This window comes from Sapajus apella, unplaced genomic scaffold (assembly GCF_009761245.1).
Source record: "Sapajus apella isolate SASKATOON/1434 unplaced genomic scaffold, GSC_monkey_1.0 scaffold5, whole genome shotgun sequence".
NCBI lineage: Eukaryota > Metazoa > Chordata > Mammalia > Primates > Cebidae > Sapajus > Sapajus apella.
Window position 1 is genome coordinate 25,413,007 of NW_022436945.1, and position 7,638 is coordinate 25,420,644.

Below are 7,638 nucleotides of genomic sequence, written 5' to 3' on the forward strand. Positions count from 1 at the left end.
TGGATATGTTCCGAAGAGAAAATTATTTCAGCTCCTCTGAGAGAAGTTGGATGAATACCTTATACAAGGTTAGGGGTACCTGACAAATAATTTTGAACCTACTGTAGCAGAAAAATGAACAGCTAAGGAAGAAGTTTGCACTGTCTTGATTTTTAAGAAATAGTGTCTTAAACATTTGATGAGTTCATATTGTATTATATGTTAGCCCTGTCCTAAACATTTGAAGCACACTGACCTAGGAGTTGAAAGCATTCTTACGCAATTATGCAGATAGGAAATGAGGTTAAGACATTAACCTAAGATCATGTGTTTAATGTGTAGTAGAACTAATCATTGAAGCCAGGATTTCTAGCTCCAAAGTCTAGACTCTTCATTGCTATCAGTAAATCACAGGGTGTTACAATGGAGCGTTCTTTGTAACGGTTTGAGTATTTTATGGCATTAATTTAGCTTTTAAAAGAGACTTCCAAAATTATTTGTCTTTGCAACAGAAAATAAAATAAATTTTGGAATTATTTAATATATTTTTTAAAATCTGCTCTATATCACAGTAGGCTATCTGTTAATTTTTTAAAAATATTGTTGGCAACCATGCTAAGCAAACAGAACTGTTTTGCAAATTCAGAAGCAAGTGACCTTTTTTATAACATATACAAGCAAACTATATTAACTGATGGTTTACATATACGTGTATAAAATTTTCATTAAAATTGAAAGAAAAGAAAACAGGTACCATTTCTAAAAGAGAAAAAGCAGCCAGGTGTCGTGGTATGAGCCTGCAGTCCCAGCTACCTGGGAGGCGGGAGTGGAAGCGTCTCTTGAGTCCAGGAATTCAAGGCTGCAGTGAGCTGTGATCAGGCCACTGCACTTCAGCCTGGGTGACAGAAAGAGTTTCTGTCTCTAAAAAAAGTAAAAGAGAAAGAGAGTGACACAAAACTAAAATTAGCACTATAGCTGTATAAATTTGAATAAAATATTTAAACATGAAGGAACCATGTCAAAGTAAAATATATTTAGCTTGGTACTTGTAATGGGTTGAATTGTGGCCCCCCAAAATATATTCTTGGTTCCACCTAGCACCTGTGAATATGACTTTACTTGGGAAGAGTCTTTGTAGATGCAATTTTAAGTAAAGTAACTTGAAATTATCCTAAGTTATCCAGGTGAGCCTTTAATCAGAACACAAATGTCCTTAAAAACATTGATTAAAAGGATGAGAAAAACAAATGAAACAGAGAAGACAGAGTAAGAAGGGAAAACAAAAGTTTATACAAAATAGAGGCAGAGATTGAAGCTATGTCACTTCAAGCCGAAAATTGTTTGAAGCTACCAGAAACTGGAAGAGGCAAGGAAAGAGAACTTCTATATTCTTTGGAGAAAGCAAACACTTGCTGAACCTTTAAGACTTCTGGTCCCATGAAGCCTGAAAGAATCAATTCCAGTACTTTTTAAGTCACCAAATTTGAAGACATTTGTTACAGAAGCCCTAGGCTAATTCACTGACTATCTACACAGATATTTCAATGTGCCCGTAAATGAGTAATTTCAACTGACATTGAATCTCAATGAAATTAAATGTTATTAACTATAAATACACTATGCTCTTTTCTTTTTTTTTTTTTCTTTTATTTTTTTAAGAGACAGAGTCATGCTCTGTCAGCCAGGTTAGAGTAAAGTGGCATGATCAAAGTTTCAGGATACAAAATCAGTGTAAAAAATCAGTAGCAGTTCTTTAGTCCAATCACTTTTAAGCTGAGAACCAAATCAAGAATGCAGTCTCATTCATAATTACCACACAAAGAATGAAATGCCTAGAAATACAGATAAACAAAGAGGTGAAGGATCTCTACATGCAGAATTACAAAACACTGAAGAAAGAAATAAAAGACAACACAAATAAATGGAAAAATGACTGATGATTATGGATTAGAAGAATCAACATCATTAAAATACCCATACTGCTCAAAATGATTTATAGATTCAATGCTGTTTCTATCAAATTAGTAATGTCATTTTTCACAAATTAGAAAAATTATATCTTAAATTCATATGGAATAAAAGGAGCCCAAATAGCCAAAGTAATCCTAAGCAAAAAATAAATTTGGAGGCACCACATTACCTGACTTCAGCCTATGCTATATGGTTACACTAACCAAAAAAGCCTGGGACTAGTACCAAAATAGACCTATAGACCAGAGGAAAAGAATAGAGAACCCAGAATAAAGCCACATACCTACAACCATCTGATTTTCAATAAACTTGACAAAAATAAGCAATGGAAAAATGACTTCCTATTCAGTAAATGCCCCTGGGATAGTTACATGCCTGTATGTAATTACACTGTAATGTAATCCATTACAATGGATTTCTACATACCACCATACACAAAAAATCAACTCAAGATAGATTGAAGACTTCAATGTAAACTTTCAAACTATAGAAGTCCTAGAAACAAACCCTACAAAATACCCTTTGCAATATCAGCCTTGGCAGAGAATTTACGCCTAAATCCTCAAACAAAAATATATAAAACAAAAACAAAAATTGGCTAATGATGGGACCTAATTAAAGCGTTTCTGCATAGCAAGAGAAACTATCAATGTAATAAACAGACAATCTAAAGAATGGAAGAAAATATTTGCAAACTATGTATCCAACAAAGGTCTATTATCCAGAATCTATAGGAACTTTAACAAATTAGCAAGCAAAAAACAAATAACCTTATTAAAAATTGGGCAAAGGACAAGAGCAGACACTTCTCAAAAGAAAACCAACATACAGCCAGCAAGCATCTGAAAAAATGCTAATTGTCATTAATTACCAGAGAAATGCAAATCAAATATTCCAATGAGATACCATCTCACACCAACCAAAATGGCTTTTGTTAAAGAGTCAAAAAAATAACAGATGTTGGTGAGGCTATGGAAGGAAAGGAACACATACACTGCTGGTAAGAATGTAAACTAGTTCAGCCACTGTGGAGAGCAGTTTGGAGATTTCTCAAAGCATTATGAGTTGACCTACCATTTGACTCAGCAATCTCATTACTTAGTATATACCCAAAGGAAAATAAATTGTTCTACCAAAAAGAACAATATGTTCATCCCAGAATTACTCACAATAACAAACACATAGAATCAATCCAGGTGTCCATGAACAGTGAATTGGATTTTTAAAATGTTGTACATATGCACCATGGAATACTATGCAGCCATAAAAAAGAATAATTTCATGTCTTTTGCATCAACATAGACACAGTTAGAAGAAATTACCTAGACAAACTAACACGGAAACATACAAAGGGAGAGGGTAAAGATTGAAAAAGACTATCTATTGGATACTGTGTCTAGTACCTTGTGATAGATTTACTCCAAATCTCAGCATCATACAGTATACCTTTGTATCAGACCTGCGTATATATCTCCTGATTATAAAATAAAAGTTGACAAAAGGTGTTAGAGTCCACTAAGTCTGTTTACAAGCATTAGAACTTTCTAAAGGAATATCTTAATGCTTGGTACCTTCTTATTTCACTGAGAACATCAAATGCTGTTCTGATAAAAGCCAGGCAATGGAAAAAGAAATCTTTACAGATGGAGAAAATGATTCTGTATAGGAAAGTCCCTCTCCTTTGAAATAAAATTCAGAAGCTCCTTGTTTATTTTTCTGGGGCGGGGGCGGAACGTGGAATCATGATTGGATAATTTCTAAATGGTTCAGGTTACTTCATACTAAGTTTATTTCCTTGAGATTTGTTTTACTCTTCTGTTAATTTTTTGTTGTTACCATCACATAGGTCCTCAGTTGTATACTATACTCAAAAGTTCTCTTTTCACCCTTTGATTCAAAGGTAAACCGTAGTTTCTTCCTTTGGTGAAAGGTACAGCTGAGATCAGGGAGCATTTTCAGAGAAAATTTTATAAATAAATAAATATATTTATATGGTGTCATGTGTTAAATATTATGTCATGATAATATTGTGCTATATATTTTATATATTGTATATTATATGTAACTGATATACTTGAACATCTTTAGAAAATATAAATAATATATATTTTATATTACCTATATATATATATATACTATATGAAATTATTAAAAGGAAATAAAGAAAAGGCTAGGAAGAGAAATCAGCTTCCTCATTCTTTACAATGGTCTAGTCCTCAAATGAATTAGCATGCTTTCCAGAGTCACCCTGACCGACTTCCTATGACCACTAATGAGCCATCAACTGCCTATTTGTACATCTTATTGGTGTGTCAAGAGTCTCATTTCCCAGTCCCAGTTTTATCTCCATATGTGAAATGACACTGATTCACATACAAGCAACAGCCTCTTAGACACTAGAAACATTTGTGCTTATAAGACTTTTTTCAAACTAGATGACCTAATGGATGCTCTTGCCTATGTCACAAACTCAACCCCTTACACAGGCTAGTGGCCTTCCCCCGGGCCTCTAAGAATGATCATTAATCCTGTTCCCGAAATATTTCTAGCTCTCCGTCTTCTGGGATACATGGTAAGATGGCATTTCCTGGCCAGCTTGTGTGGGTGGAACTGTTTGACTAGTCCTGCCAAGTGAATTTTGTCCTGTAACTTGATGTCTTGTGTCAAACATATTTTACAAAATATTGCCCAAGTATTTTATCAAACATTTGTATAATTCATAATGAACTAAAGGTCAGACAAATACAGACATTTCCTTATAAGACTTGAAGAATATTTAATGGTAGTTAAGGTTTTAAGGTCAATTATATCCTGTGTCTTTTGTTTTGTGTCTGATCAAAAGGGTCTTGATCAGCTATGTCCAAGAAAGAGTGGCTCAAAGTGAAGACTGCTTAGAACAGAACCCCCACCAAACCTGTGATAGATATGCATTGTGGGAGAGAAATAACTCTTTACTCTTTTATGCTACTGAGATTTTGAGTTTTGTTACTGAAGCATCAATTTGCTCATCCACTGTAAAACCTCAGCCACCATTACATGTTTTCAAGTCTTATAAGGAAATGTCTGTATTCATCTGATCTTAGGTTCATTATGAATTATACAAAAGTTTAATAAAACACTTAGAGGAATATTTTAAAATGTGTTTTATAAAATAAAATAAATTTTTAAAAATAAAATTGCATGTAGATTTAAATGCTTATCAGTATATTAAGGTCCTGCAAATTCTACGGTAAACAAAGTGTGCCTTAAAGTCTGGCTCACATCTTAAGTTTCCCAGTTTATTTTATCATCAAACTCCTGTTCCACAGATACTTTGAAACACCCACAGAGCACACTGATGGTTGGAAAATAGTGACTGCGATAATTAGTCACTTCGGGCAGGAAGGGAATGCAATGCCATTGAGAAAAACACATAACTTCTACAAATGCATCCTCATTCTCCTTCTTATATTGATAATTGTGCACATAGGCCTTTATATTATCATTATTCTTTAAATCATACATATAATTACATGGCCCTTTTGAATATGAAGTGTATATCGCAGTTTCAAAAGGTTGTAAACACAGCATATTAGTGGAATTACGGAAATTCAAACACAAGAGAGCTCTATTTCTCTCTTCACAGGGAAAAAGATATGGATATCGGGTTTAGAATATTTCCTTATCAAGTTAATGGGAATGAAAATTCTCTCAAAATTATTAGCGGTATAATGCATTATTATTTCAGAATTTAAAACAATGATGTGTTAGATTTATCAATTATTCTAAAATGTCTAAAGCATCATGGGGTGATCATAAAGGAAATGGCCTCAAAATTTTTTCATGGTATGGCATTATTAAATAATTTCCAGTGATTTATTAATTTGAAACTTTTAAAATGTGTCAATTAAAATGTCCATGATTCTTTATAATATATCAATTGTGATTTCTAGGCTTTTTAGAAATTGTCACAGTTTTCATTTGGAAACTCTCTGATGTAAAATTTTGTTGAAGCAAAGAGTGTTACTCTCATTACTTTAAAACATTTTATTTTTGTCAGGTACAACTTGGACCTTAGGTCAATAAATCACACTTGCTTTGGTAGAAAACATGCCATTTCTTCCTTGCTTAACATGTTATCTTAAATACTCCAACCAGTCACCTGTCTTCTTTGATATCTTTATAATACTGATTATTTTTCAACTTTGCTTGTGGTGAATGTGCTTTTGTTTATCAATATGTATGCAAGTGAGTCTGTATAGTTCAACGTAAAGGTGACAGACATATTTTCTGCATAGCTTGTCCTGCACATTTGTATAATTTTATAAAATCTACTGCAGAAGCACATACAATCCACCTCAACTTTCTCATCCATCCATGTTCTTCAAAATGTAAAGCTCCTAAGAAATCAGAATAACTCTTTTAAAGGGCTATGTAGCCTCTTAACTGTATTCATTTACATTTCCAAAGGGCATATTTCTTCATGCTATACATCCGGTTCACCTCTGAGAGAAAGGCGATTTCAGGGTTGTGGAGCAGAGTGCACACCAGGTAATTCATGTTACTGATAGTCAGAACCCCTTTGGGGATGTGTTTCTCATTCTGACCTCAGTTCTTTACTGTGGAAGACATAAATTTTTCAAGAACTCATGATATCAAGCTTTTTAAAATCATCATGAAAAGGTGGCATTTTCTTGCCTTTACCAAACTTTATGTAGGTAACATGTATTAAAAATATTCTCAACAGCAAAGACTTAGAACCAATTCAAATGCCCATCAATGATAAACTGGATAAAGAAAATGTGGCACATATACACCATGGAATACTATGCAGCCATAAAAAAGAACAAAGTCATGTCATTTGCAGGGACATGGATGAAGCTGGAAACCATCATTGTCAGCAAACTAACACAGGAACAGAAAACCAAAAACCACATGTTCTCACTCATAAGTGGGAGTTGAACAATGAGAACACATGGACAAAGGGAGGGGAACATCACACACCAATTAGGGGGTGAGGGGTTAGGGGAGGGATAGCATTAGGAGACATGCCTAATGTAGATGATGGGTTGTAGGTGCAGCAAACCACCATGGCATGTGTACACTTATGTAACAAACCTACAGGCTCTGCACATGTATCCCAGAACTTAAAATATAATAAAAAAAAGAGAAGATATATTCATCATATTAACTTTAGATTATAATTTTATGTATATATATATATATATATAATCTAAAGTTTTGTAAATATAATGCCTTTTGAAGCAACAAAATATGGACTGTGCTTGTAAAGATTTAAAGAGTTAACAAAGTAGAGTATGTTACATATCAAATGTATTTGTAGCCTAATGAAATCTTATTCTCCATGATGAATATTTTTGTTGCATTATCAATATCAGGCTTTAAGGAATACAAAATGTTCGCCTTTAAAAAGTGTGATGCTTGTCCATGACCAGTGAAAAAAGATAAAAGACCAGAAAAAGACAAAGGAGCTTATCAAAATTTAGAATTTCATAAAGGTGACATCTATATCTCTGTTTAAATGACTGCCATTAACTAAATGGTGTGAGACACTTTCTGGAATAAGCTTGTGAAGGAATAGAAGTATAATAAATGGTTACAGCGAGTGTAAAATTCTCTCTGTAGAAGAATATACTAAAGAAGAGTGTAGAATCAGTTGAATGATGATGTGGTTTCAATATTTTTCAG

The 7,638-nt window shown here is 33.5% G+C and overlaps 1 pseudogene; it reads right to left on the bottom strand.

The window, feature by feature from the left end:
- The window catches only part of LOC116548816, a 33,394-nt pseudogene extending 26,905 nt beyond the window's left edge, over window positions 1-6,489 (bottom strand).
- Between the last annotated feature and the right edge of the window lie 1,149 nt (window positions 6,490-7,638).